At 43.4% G+C, this 13,319-nt stretch overlaps 1 pseudogene; it reads right to left on the bottom strand.

Moving 5' to 3' along the window:
• Positions 1 to 5,564: 5,564 nt before the first annotated feature.
• LOC139011347 (large ribosomal subunit protein eL8 pseudogene) lies at positions 5,565 to 12,607 on the bottom strand (annotated as a pseudogene).
• Between the last annotated feature and the right edge of the window lie 712 nt (positions 12,608 to 13,319).

Here is a 13,319-nt window from a genome sequence, read left to right as displayed (position 1 = left end):
TCAATTTTCTGTCCAAGGACACTTAGGTTGTTTCCATATCTTGGCTATTGAAGATAATACTGCAGTGAATCTAGGGGTACATATACCTTTATGAATAAGTATCTTCAAATTTTTGGAGTAGATACCCAGAACAGGGGTTTCTAGATAATATGATAGCTATATTCTTAATTTTTTGAGGAAATGTTATATTCTCTGAAGCCTCCAGAAAACACACACACACACACACACACATGCACACACATGCACACACATACACACACACACAAAAACAACAACAATAACAAAAACACATCCCTGTTGGCCCATGAGCTTGCACTTTTGACCTCCTGTACAGTGAGAGAAAAATTTGTGTTGTTTTAAGCCACATAATTTGTGGTTATTTGTTACAGTAGCAATAGGAAACTCAGACAAGTGTTGACAAAGGAGATTCAGAGAGATAGGAATCTGTTCTTGCTCAATGGTTAGAGACTGCACTGGACAAATTAGAACTGAATAATACTTCAAATGGTCTTAAGGATTTCATTGGGTTGTGTTAATGGGTTGTGTTCGTCTGTTGCTAACACCTTAATAAACAAGTACTGGTATGTGTGATACAGTTTTGAATGATGAGGGATTTAAAATGGCTATCACATGGAGCTCAATATGATACTTAAAGGAATCAGTGCATGAAAAATGAGCACATAAGAGTCAGGATATAATAGACATGAAAATGGTGATCAATACTATATGGTGGACGTCTGTGAACATTAGAGTCCAGACAGAGAGCTTTGTAAAATAAACAAAAACATCTTTGAAGATGATGAGAGTAGGAAACTAAATATCAAGACCCATTTCATTATCATCATTATATGTCTGGCTCTTAATTTTCTGATTTGTAAACTGAGAATAAAGGTACTTCAGCATGGAAAACATTAAAAGGTTTCATTCTTCTAACATTAGTGAAAGAATGTGACAGAGACTATTTCTTAAAATACCCCTTAAATTTAAGGGGTATATGGTTTCTCTTGATACCTTTTTAATATGCAGGTTCTGAGTTAGTAGGTTGGAGTGGAGCTCTGAAAATCTGAATTTCTATCAAAGCCCTAGGTAAAACCAAGAATTATGGTTAAAATACATATTACCAGGCTTTGCCCCTGTAGTGTCTATTTCATTGTCTACCCTGAAAACACCGAGCCTGCATTTTTAATAGGTATTTCAGGAAATTATTACAGTCCCAAGAGGTTTAGGAATCATTGCACAGGAGCATTTAATCCATACGTTTGACCTACTAATTACTAATCAGGAACAATAAAAATAATCAAGAGCAGTGAAACCTTTATTAATAGACACTAGGCAGTAACTGATCAAACTGTGTGCACACTGAGAAAATTTACTGAGCCTGCAATTTTTTTGTTTTCATTCAGGTCAAAGGAGAAAACTTAATTAAAGCTAGCGAAAATGTGAGAGGAAAGCTGTCAGGAAAAGAAAAAGAATAACACAGCTGAAGCAAATAGAGGTGCCACAGCCTTTTAAATGATTTTTAAAATTGAGATATTAAAATTTTGGTAGTTCAGATTTCTGTGTGCATGGTATGCATGCACGGGTGCGCGCGTGCACACACACACACACACACACACACTCACTCCCATTCAGTATTTTCAAACATTGATATGTATGGACAAAAGCAAAAATATGCAGCTAACTCTATTTTTTGTCCATAGTGTGTGAAAATACGTACTCATACGTGCTGATTGATCCAATGTCAGAAAACAATTACTTTTATCTGAAAATAATTAGAATTCCAAAGTGTGTGTTTTTTTTAATTTAGTCTGTTAACAATAATACTTGTTTTTCCTCCTCTTGGTTATAAAAAGAATGCACATACCATGTAGTAAACACAAATCTTTAGGGAAGATGGATATTGTTTTATGTCCCCAGGCTCCTCACAGTGGAGTAGTGTTGAGTGAATGACTCATCCTTGGTTAAAATGGCCTTTTTCTCTTCCTGGGGAAGGTTGATATGTGTTTCAAGCTTAAGAGGATAAGTACTTAATAGCACAGTTTTATTTGTGCCCATTATTTTAAAAGTCTCTCTTTTCTATTAGAGCTTAAAAGTGGAATCCTAAAGTGTACTTTTGTTTGGCCTAGGATTTTTCATCCAGAAGTGGCATTTTATAGATTAATCTATACTTTTAAAATATTTTAGAGCCATGCCATTGTCTCTTGAGTGCTTTACTTATATTAAAAAAAAAACTAGCATAAAATCCGCTCCATAAGAATAGGCAATTTCCTTCCGTTACAGTTTGGTCTAGTTCCAGATGCTTTAATGTTTTATAATATCCATCCTGCTGTCCAGGTTGTATCAAAATCGCAAATGGACACAGAGAGATAAATCATTTAAAATGACTGCACCTAAGAGCTCTTCTCCCTAGCTCTCACACCCCAGCGATTCCAAATATTACAGTATTGTAGTGACTCCCAGGCAAGAAAAGCACATCTTTTATTTAATTATTCTTCATATTATTCTTGGCAACTTGGTAAGGACCAAATGTTATTAGAGCTATATTTAAACTGGAGAATCCGTGTCAAAAAGATGAATATCAGTATATTTAAGTAGAAATGGGTGTAAGAGCATCTTAAACACCAGGTAGTGTCCTCAACTAAATCATTCTGCCTTACAAGAAAAGAACATAACTCTATTTAGAGGTATTATAATTCACTAAAAAGAATCTTCCAAGGTATAGTTTTATTTTGGAATAATGAAACACTACAAGATACTTTTTATGGCACATTATCCTGTATGCAGACAATTATAGATCCCTCTAAACATAACAACAGCCTTTCTGTGACAATGAATAACTTAGGGCTTTTAGCAACTTGAGGATGAAGATGACAGAATATCCATGAGGAATGAAACAAGGCTACAACTGTGAGTGGAAAAGTAGCAGCTGTCATTCATATTCACCAGCACACAGGAATATTTATTCATTTTTGTGATTTTGACAATATTCATGACTTTGTCTGTGTTTTTGCATTGTTTGTGAAATAACCTAATATTTTTCTTGAACCTTCATGGCTATAGAGTGGCCTTGTTTGACGTTAATGATCTTTGAAAATATTTATGTTAAACAGGATAGCACAAAAGCCTAGCTGTGTGCACTATGACAGCTTTTAAATTTTTTTTATTGGGGTGAAACTGATTAATAAGATTATGTAGGTTTCAATATTTCTATGATATCACCTGTATATTGCATTGTGTGTTTACCACCCAAAGTCAAATCTTCCATCACCATATATTTGACCCCTTTTACTTTTTTAAAAATATATTTTTTATTGATTTCAGAGCGGAAGGGAGAGGGAGAAAGAGAGAAACATCAATGATGAAAGTGAATCATTGATTGGCTGCCTCCTGCGCGTCCCCTTCTGGGGATTAAGCCACAACCTAAGCATGTGCCCTTGACCAGAATCAAAGCTGGGACATTTCTGTCCTTAGGCTGACACTCTATCTACTGAGCCAAACCTGCTAGGGCTGACTCCCTTTAGTTTTTACTATCCATACCCCCTTCCCTCTGGTAACCACCATACTGTTGTCTGTGTCTATGAGTTTGTTTTTCTTATTTGCTCATTTGTTGTTACTCACTTATTTGGATTTAATTTGTTGCTCTTTCCCTGGTTTATTAGATGGGGTAGTAGATAATTTATTTTATTTTTATTTTTCTTCCCATAATATGTCAATTTAATGTCTCAAATTTCTTTGTAACCTCTTAGCTAGAAAAATATTGAAATTTTAAATCTGTATGTGATATTTTTTTTATAAAGTACAGACTATCTGACAGACTCTAATTAGTGATGTGCAGTTGATATTCCAATATTTTCTAGCTCTTTAAAGATTCTCACCTTTATTCTCCACCTTTTGATTGTAGGCAAGAGCAGACAGAATAGCATAATCCACGTTTTTGTGCCATAAAAGTCTCAGACACAGGAACATATTTTCAGATATGATCACAGGGTGATTTTTCACTGAATGCTATTAATTGTGAATGGAGTAATGCTAATTAGAATAATTCTATAATAGAACTGTAATGTATGACTGTTACGGTGAAAATATAATGAACAATTAAGAATAATAATCAAGCCCTGGTTGGTTTGACTCAGTGTATGGAGCGTCGGCCTGCGGACTGAGGGGTCCTGGGTTCGGTTCCGGTCAGGGGCATGTGCCTTGGTTGCAGGCATGTCCCCAGTGGGGGGTGTGCAGGAGGCAGCTGATTGATGTTTCTCTCTCATCGATGTTTCTGGCTCTCTGTCCCTCTCCCTTCCTCTCTGTAAAAAATCAATAAAATATATAAAAAAAGAAGAAGAATCAAGATAGTGGGATAATGTTATTAATGTTAATAATGTATTGATATATCTAGAATGTTGAAGGCACTATGCATATTCCTTTGGATTATTTTGCTTATTTTTATAGCATCACTTTAAGGTACACCCTGTTATTATTCACACTTTCAAATGCTGAAAATGACTTTTAGGATCGTTAGTTTATTTCCAATAAGTATAGAATTCCTAAATAGTCTATTTCAGCTAGCACCCAGGCTGTCTCATCCCATGCACCTTTAACATTTTTCTGTACAAATAAAAATGCAGGATCAATCTTTAACCAAGGGAAACACATTTTTATGTCACACTTTTTTAACCTTCTGGAGCATTTAATAAGATACCTGAGTTTAGTGTATTTATTTCATCCAAAACCATATGAATTGCTCCATTTGTGTGCTCCTGAACAGAAGCTAACTTCAAAGACGGAAAATGAATGAGTTAACGTACTCACTGTAGGGATAGGAAAGAGCCCATTCTAAGGAAAGAGATTCATGAAGGAAGGAGTCCAAACTACTTAACAAAAAAGTATCCAACTACTTTGAAATACATTTGAAATTTAACTTTAACTCTTACCAGAGAATTACCAAACAATACAATGATGTTAAATATCCCTATGAAAAACTCCAGAGCACTTTTATCCATGTACTAAATAGTGAAACATAAACCACTTCTGCCTTTGATGCATGCCAGTCAATATTTTGGACTTCTGTGCAGAGGTGCCTTAAACCATGGTAAATCTAGTGTAGTAGAAGTATCAAAACATTCACACAATGTAGGGGGCATTTTGCATACATTTATTTATCAGGACAAGTTTCTTTCATGAAACTCTTAACAATTATTTGAAATTTGTTATTTTATTTCTCCAAAGTTGTTTCATACCTCTTACATTTTTATTTAAAAGAAATTAATTGGCACCTTCTGCCATTATTTTTACAAAAAGTACTGGTTATATTCTTATATTATTAAAAAAAGAACTTTTCATCTAAGAATTATTTTATTTTATTGTCCTTTAAAATGGATTATATTAAATTGCACTTTTTTAAGAAAAGCAAGTCTGAAACTCTGAAAGTCTCATCCTAGAATGTTTAATACAACAAAATTAATTTTAAAAAAGAGTTTGAAATATAATGCACAATTATCTAACATGGAGAACACCCCCCCTTCTTCTTTTTTCTTCTTTTACCATATCAAAAGTTCCTATAACTCCTTTCATTATTCACAAAAGATCTGAATGAATGCAAAGATTTTGTACATCTCATCTTTGGCTGAGGCCAGGTCTACATCTGAGCCCCAGGGACCCAGATCCTATTGGGAATGAAATGTGAGCACAGAAAGCTCATTCCTGTCTTATCTTGGATAGCAGCTTTGCAGTTTTTCTGCTACCTTGAATATTCTAAAGGATTATACTGAAGATGGGATTTTCTCACATGGATATTTGTTCTGCTTTCATCAGACACACTCGTATACAAACCGGAGCAACTTTAGAAGTATTGGTTTCCCTTATCAGCCGGCATCTCTATTTTTAGACTCACAGTAATGATGTTTAGCAGTTTTCATTTGTGATAGAAAGGATTTTTCTATTTCTTCTAAAGTAAGCTACCTGCAATTCTCTAGTGTTAGTTAAACTTTGTTTAGTGCATTATGAAATAAAATGCAATCAGAAATATTTTCCTATTTCTTTAAAACAGATTCTGCTGGCAATCTTCCCACTATCAGCAGCAATAACAGTCACAGAAGAAATGTTTTGTCCCAAAGAGCCAAACTTAACTTAATATTTACAGCAGAAAAGGTACAAAAGTTCCAGAAAAAGCTGTACGGCTGTAATATTGTGGTGGAAAACACATAATTGGCTCCCTTGAAAGCCCTATCAGACCACAAATATGAGCTCACATCAAATTGTCCAATTAGGTCAAGATCCAGGGGAGGAAACGCTTTCTCAGAGGCATTTTTCTACTAAAAACAAAGTCAGTAAAATAATAATCTTTATTATTATTAACATTGTGAGTCATAACTCCTATGATGGGAGACTTTTTTTGCTTAAAAGTAAGGCAAATATATATTTAAGTTTTATTTTCTAAATTGTGTCTGCTAAATATTGATGAATTTGTTTTATTATAAATTATTTTTTGTGAATCAACCATGAAGTTTTCATTGCATTGTTTTAGCATGAATATGAGTAAAATTTGAGTTCCAGAACATTCAAGACATGCACAGGTATGTCACAACAAAACATTCATTTATTAAAGATGATTTTTATTAGAGATACCCTTTCAGAGTCATATGAAAATAAGCAAATGCTTCTTGCATAATATAGATTTGGGGCGTTTTTTTGTTTCGTTGTATTGGCTGAAAGAGAATATTTATTACTTTTATGTATAGAAAACTCCACAGTGCACACTGAGCCCAGCTTAGTGGCCAGTTCCTTAGCCTTGGCCTTTTCCAGCTTGGCAATGTGAGCCACCGACTTTGGACCCAGGACGCTGCCTCCCCAGTGGCGGTGAATCTCATCGTATCTGTCCTTGTAGTTGGTTCGGAATGGCCTCCACCAGCTTAGCCAGAGCTCCCTTGTCTTCCAAGTTAACCTGTGTGAAGGCAACGGTGGATCAGGTCTTCTTGTGGACAAGATGCCCCAGCCTGGCGATTGGAACCCTCATCTCCTGTCAAAGGGCAGGCAGGGAGACCCCCAGCTCCCTGGGTCCATGTCGTGGGCTATCACCAACAGCTGGGCCTTCTTGCTCCCCACTAGAGTGGTGACCATGTTCACCCCTGCTCAAAGGACAGGTGGCCCCTTGGTTAGACATCCTTTTTGCTGGCAGCTTTTTTCTCAGCCTGGGCCACCATTACCTCTGCTTCTTCTCTTGCTTTGTCTCAGGTCTGTACTTGTGCACCAGCCTCAGCAGAAAGTAGCCAGCTGGTGGTCCAAGGCCTGGGTGAACTGGCTAATGGCAGGAGGAACTTTGAGCTGCTCATAGAGACTAGTCCTTTGCTGTTGCGGCCTAATGTGGCGGGGGCCCTAAACAAAGGAGTGAGGTCCCTTTTGGGCTGGATGTCCTCTCCAACGGTGATTACAGCTGAGCCCCAGGTGGTCAGGGTGGTGGATTACAGGGGTCCTCAGGTGTTCAGCATGCTTGATTATAGGAGGGCCCCCGTGTTCAGGGTGGTGGATTATAGGGGAGGCTCAAGGTGGTCAGTGTGGAGGATTACATGTCCCAGGTGATCAGGGTGGTAGATTACAAGGGAGGTCCCAGGTTTCCAGCCTGGTGGATTATAGGGGAGGCCCCAGGTGTTCAAGATGGTGGATTTCAGAGAGGCTCCAGGTGTTCATCTAGGTTGATTACAGGGCTGCCACAGGTGGTCAGGGTGATGGATTACAGGGTACCCAGGAGTTCAGTATGATTGATTACTGAGGGGCCAAGGTGTTCAGCAATGTTAATTACAGGGGAGCCCCAACTGATCAGCATGGTGGATTATAGGAGAGGAACAGGTGTTCTGCCTGGTGGATTACAAGCGAGGCCCAGGTGTTCAACATGGTCGATTACAGATGCACCCCAGGTGTCCAGCGAAATTGATTATAGGGCAGCCACAGGTGATCAGGGTTGTGGATTTCAGAGGTTCCCAGGTGTTCAGCATGATTGATTACTGAGGGGCCACAGGTTTTCAGTGAGGTTGATTATGGGAGGGGCCAGATGATCAGGGTGGTAATTACAAGGGAGGCCCCAGGTATTCCAGGTGGTAGATGCCTGGGGAGGCAGGAGGTGTTCAGTGTAGTGGATTACAGTGGGGATCCAGGCATTTAGCAAGGTTGATTACAGAAGGGCCCAGGGTGGACAGTGGTTCCCAGGGGTTCAGCATTGCGGATGCCAGTGGAGGCCACAGGTGTTCAGCATGGTGGATTACTGGAGAGGCCCCAATGGTCAGCATGGTTGATTATAGGGGAGGTCCCATGTGTTCAGCCTTGTGTATTACAGGGGAGGCCCAGGTGTTCAGCAAAGTTGATTATAGGGGGGCCCCAAGTGTTCAGGATAGTGGATTACAGGGGTTTCCCTTTAATTAGCATGATTGATTACAGGGGGACCCCATGTGTCCAGGGTGGTGGATTACAGGCGAGGCACAGGTTTTCACCCCAATGGATTAGTGAGGGGACCTGGTGTTCAGCGAGGTTGACTACAGGTGGCCCCAAGTGGTCAGGGTGGTGAACACAGGGGTTCCTAGGTATTCAATTGTGGTTGATTACAGAGGAGCCCCAGGTGACCAGGGTGGTAGATTACCGAGAGGCCCCAGGTGTTCAGCAATGTTGATTACCAGGTGGACCCAGGTGGTCAGCATGGTGGATTACAGGTGACACCCAGGTGTTCAGTGTGGTGGATTACAGACACACACCAGGTGTCCAGTGAAGTTGATTACAGGAGGGCCCCAGGTGATCAGGGTGATGGATTACAAGTGTTCCCATGTATTTAGCATGATTGATTACCAAGGGGCCACAGATGCTCAGCCTGATTGATTACATGGCCCGGGAGTAGGTGGTCAGGGTGGTGGATTATATGGGAGCCCCCAGATGTTCAAGGTGGTGGATGACTGGGAAGGCACCAGGTGTTCAGCGTGGTGAATTACAGAGGGGCCCCAGGTTTTCAGCACTGTTTATTACAGGAGGGCCCCAGATGGAAAGGGTGGTGGATTGCAGTGGTTTCCAGGTGTTCAGCATGATTGATTATAAGGGGCCACAGCTGTTCAGCGAGGTTGACTACAGGGGGTCCCAGGTAGTTTGGGTGGTGGATTATAGGGGAGGCCCGAGGTGTTCATGGTGGTGGATGACTGGCAAGGCACAAGGTATTCAGTTTGGTGGATTACAGAGGGGCCCCAGGTGTTTAGCGAGGATGATTACAGGAGGGCCCTGAGTGGTCAGGGTGATGGATTCCAGGGGTTTGCATGTGTTCATTGATTATCAAGGAGCCACAGCTGTTCAGCAAGGCTGACTACAAGGGGTCCCAGGTGATCTGGGTGGTGGATTATAGGGGAGGCCCCAGGTGTTCATGGTGGTGGATGACTGGCAAGGCACAAGGTGTTCAGTTTGGTGGATTACAGAGGCCCCAGGTGTTTATTGAGGATGATTACAGGAGGCCCTGAGTGGTCAGGGTGATGGATTCCAGGGGTTTGCATGTGTTCATTGATTATCAAGGAGCCACAGCTGTTCAGCGAGGTTGACTACAGAGGGGGCCCAGGTGGTCTGGGTGGTGGATTATAGGGGAGACCCCATGTGTTCAGCCTTGTGTATTACAGGGGAGGCCCAGGTGTTCAGCCTGGTACATTACAGGGGGCCCTATGTGTTCAGAGTGGTTGACTACAGGGTGGCCCGGCATGTCCAGTGTGGTGTATTACAGGGGAGGCCCCAGGTGTTCAAGTTGGTGGATTACTGGGGAGCCCCAAATTATCAGCATGGTGGATTACAGAGGAGGCCCAAGGTTTTTAGCATGGTGGATTAGAGGAGAGAGCCAAGGTGTTCAGGATGGTGGATTACAGGGGAGCGCCCAGTTGTTCAGCATTATTGATTACTGAGGGTCCACAGGTGTTCAGCGAGGTTGATTACCGGTGTCCCCACATGATCAGGGTGGTGAACACAGGGGTTCCCAGGTATTCAACGTGGTTGATTACAGGGGTCCCCAGGTGACCAGGGTGGTGGATTACAGAGCGGCCCCAGGTGTCCAGCGATGTTGATTAAGGGCGGCCACAGGTGTTCAGGGTGGTGGATTATAGGGAAGGGCCCAGGTGTTCATGGTGGTGGATGACTGGGGAGGCATGAGGTGTTCAGTTTAGTGGATTACAGAGAGGACCCAGATGTTCAGCGAAGTTGATTACAGGGGGGCCCCAAGTGTTCAGGGTGGTGGATTACAGGGGTTTCTCGTTATTTAGCGTGATTGATTACACAGGGATCCCAAGTGTCCAGGGTGGTGGATTACAGGCGAGGCGTGGGTTTTCACCCCAATGGATTAGTTAGGGGCCCTGGGTGTTCAGCGAGGTTGATTACAGGAGGGCCCTGGGTGGTCAGGGTGATGGATTGCAGGGGTTTGCATGTGTTCAGCATGATTGATTACCAAGGGGCCACAGGTTATCAGTGAGGTTGATTACAGGGGCCCCATGTAGTCAGTGTGTTGGATACAGGGGTTTCCAGGGGTTCAGCGAGGTTGATTACAGGGTGGTCCTAGGTGTTCAAGGTGGTGGATTACGGGGTGGTCCTAGGTGTTCAAGGTGGTGGATTACTAGCGAGGCCTCAAGTGTTTAGCATGGTGTATTAGAAAGAAGGCCCCAGTTGTTCAGCATGATTGATTACCGAGGGGTCACAGGTGTTCAGCGAGGTTGATTACATGGGGGCCCAGATGACCAGGGTGATGGATTACAGGAGAGGTCCCAGGTGTTCAAGGTGGTGGATTTCTGGGGAGGCACCGAATGTTCAGTGTGGTGGATTACAGAGGATCCCAGGTGTTTAGCGAGGTTGATTATAGGGGAGCCCCAGTTGATTGGGGTTGTGGAATACAGGGGTTCCCAGGTGTTCAGCATGGTTGATTAAAGTGGGCCCACAGGGGATCAGAGTGCAGGATTACAGGGGAGGCCACAGGTGTTTAAGGTGGTGGATTACTGGGTGGTCCCTGGTATTCAAGGTGGTGGATTACTGGGGAGCCCCAGCTGTTCGGCATGGTGGATTAAAGGGGAGGTCCCAGGTGTTCAGCATGGTGGATTACAGAGGGGCCCCAGGTGTTCTGCGAGGTAGATTACAGGGGGGCCCCCAGTGGTCAGGATTGTGGATTCCAGGGGCCCCATATGTTCAGGGAGGTTGATTATAGGGGGTCCCAGGCGATCAGGGTAGTCGATTAGAGGGGCGGCCCAAGGTGTTCAGCGTGGTGGATTATAGGGGAGGCACTAGGTGTTCAGCATGGTGGGTTACAGAGGGGCCCCAGGTGTTCTGCAAAGTTGATTACAGGCGGGCCCCCAATGGTAAGGGTGGTGGATTACAGGGGTTCCCAGGTGTTCAGCATGGTTGATTCCAGTGGGGTTCCAGGTAATCAGGGTGGTAGAGTACAGGGGAAGTCCAGGTGTTAAGAGTGGTGGATTATATTGGAGGCCCCAGGTAATCAGGGTGGTGTATTATCGGGGAGCCCCAGGTGTTCAGAGTGGTGGATTACAGTGGAGGCCCCAGGTGTTCAGCATGTTGGATTAGAGAAGAGGCCGCAGGTGTTCAGCATGGTGGATTACAGAGGCTCCCAGGGGTTTGGTGAGGTTTATTACAGGGGGGCTCCAGGTGGTCAGGGTGGTGTATTACAGGGATTCCCAGTTGTTTAGAGAGGTTAATTACAGGTGGGCCCCCAGTGGTTAGGGGGGTGGATTACAGGGGAAGTCCCAGCTGTTAAGCGTGCTGGATTATAGGGGAGGCCCTAGGGACTAGGTGTTCAGCTTGGTGGATTACAAGGGAGACTCAGGTATTTAATGTCTAGGATTATATGGGAGGCCCCAGGTGATCAGGGTGGTGGAATATAGGGGAGGCCCCATGTATTCAGCATTCGAGATTATAGGGGAAGCCCAAGTGTTCAGCATGGTGGATTATAGAGGGGCCCCAGGTGTTCAGGGAAGTTGATTACAGTAGGGCCTCAGGTGATCAGTGTTGTGGATTACAGGGAAGGCTCCAGGTGTTCAAGGTGGTGGATGACAGGGGAGGCACCAGGTGTCCGGCATGGTGGATTACAGAGGGGCCCCAGGTGTTCAGTGAGGTTGATTACAGGAGGGCCCCTGATAGGGTGGTGGATCACAGGGGTTCCTAGGTGTTCAGTGTGGTTGATTCCAAGGTGGTCCTAGGTGTTCTGCCTGGTGGATTACTGGGGAGGTCCAGGTGTTTTGCCTGGTGGATTACAGAGGCGCCCCAGGTGTTCAGCAAAGTTGATTACAGGGGGGCCCTAGGTGGTCAGTGTGGTGGATTACAGGATGGGGTCAGGTCAGGTGTTCAGCGTGGTGGATTAGAGAGGAGGGCCCAGGTGTTCAGCATGGTAGGTTACAGGGGAGGTCCAAAGTGTTCAGGGTGGGTGATTGCATGGGTCCCCAGATATTCAGCGTGGTTGATTACAGTGTTGGGCCCAGGTATTCAGGGAGGCAGATAACATGGGAGGCCTTTTATCAAATAGGGGATTGAACACCTTCTTGGCCTCCTGCTTCTTCAGGACAGTAGGGGCCTGAGCTACCTCCTTCCTCTTAGCCTTCTTTCTCTTTGGCATCTTGGATGGTGGGAAGGAAAGGGGATTGTGCAAAATATATATGTGAACTCCTAGATTTGGGTTTTAAATAATCCAATGAAATTGTTTTTGTGCTTCAAATTATTTTGTATTAGCTGACTTTAAACATGTATGGGACTCACACTTACCTCTTAGCCTAGCAGCAGTCTCTAATTCACTTTTGTGCCTGTTAGATGTGTAGAATGCATCATTTCTGGCAGTGGACATGGGCATCTGGCTCTAAGGTTATTGAATCTGATATATCATAGATGCACTTAACTTTTTGGGAATATCTTTAGATGGAAAGCATATGAATAAGTAGCCATTAAATTTAATGGTGAGATAGAATCATCTCATTGCTTTAAAGTATATATGAATGCATATATTACATATATTAATGCATATCTATATATATAAAAGCCTAAGCAACCATTACAACCGAATGACTGAATGATCGAACAATTGGTCTCTAGGACATGCACTGACCACCAGAGGGAAGACGCTCAACTCAGGAGCTGCCCCCTGGTGGTCAGTGTGCTCCCCCAGCCAATCTCCCCCAGCCAGCTGGCCAGCCCTGATCGGCTCCAATTTGGGGGGGGGGGGGGGGCGGTTGGCCAACCTCCTGTGGTCCCTCCCCCGAGCCGACCATCCCGACCTCCTGATGGGCCCCAATGGGGGGTGGGGTGGCCAGCCAACCTCCTGTGGTTTCTCCCCC

Source organism: Myotis yumanensis, unplaced genomic scaffold (assembly GCF_028538775.1).
Source record: "Myotis yumanensis isolate MYYU_CA2020_CCGP unplaced genomic scaffold, mMyoYum1.0.hap1 SCAF_5, whole genome shotgun sequence".
Taxonomy (NCBI): domain Eukaryota; kingdom Metazoa; phylum Chordata; class Mammalia; order Chiroptera; family Vespertilionidae; genus Myotis; species Myotis yumanensis.
The sequence above is the reverse complement of the archived record's forward strand: the minus strand, read 5'-3'. Positions and strand labels throughout refer to the sequence as shown.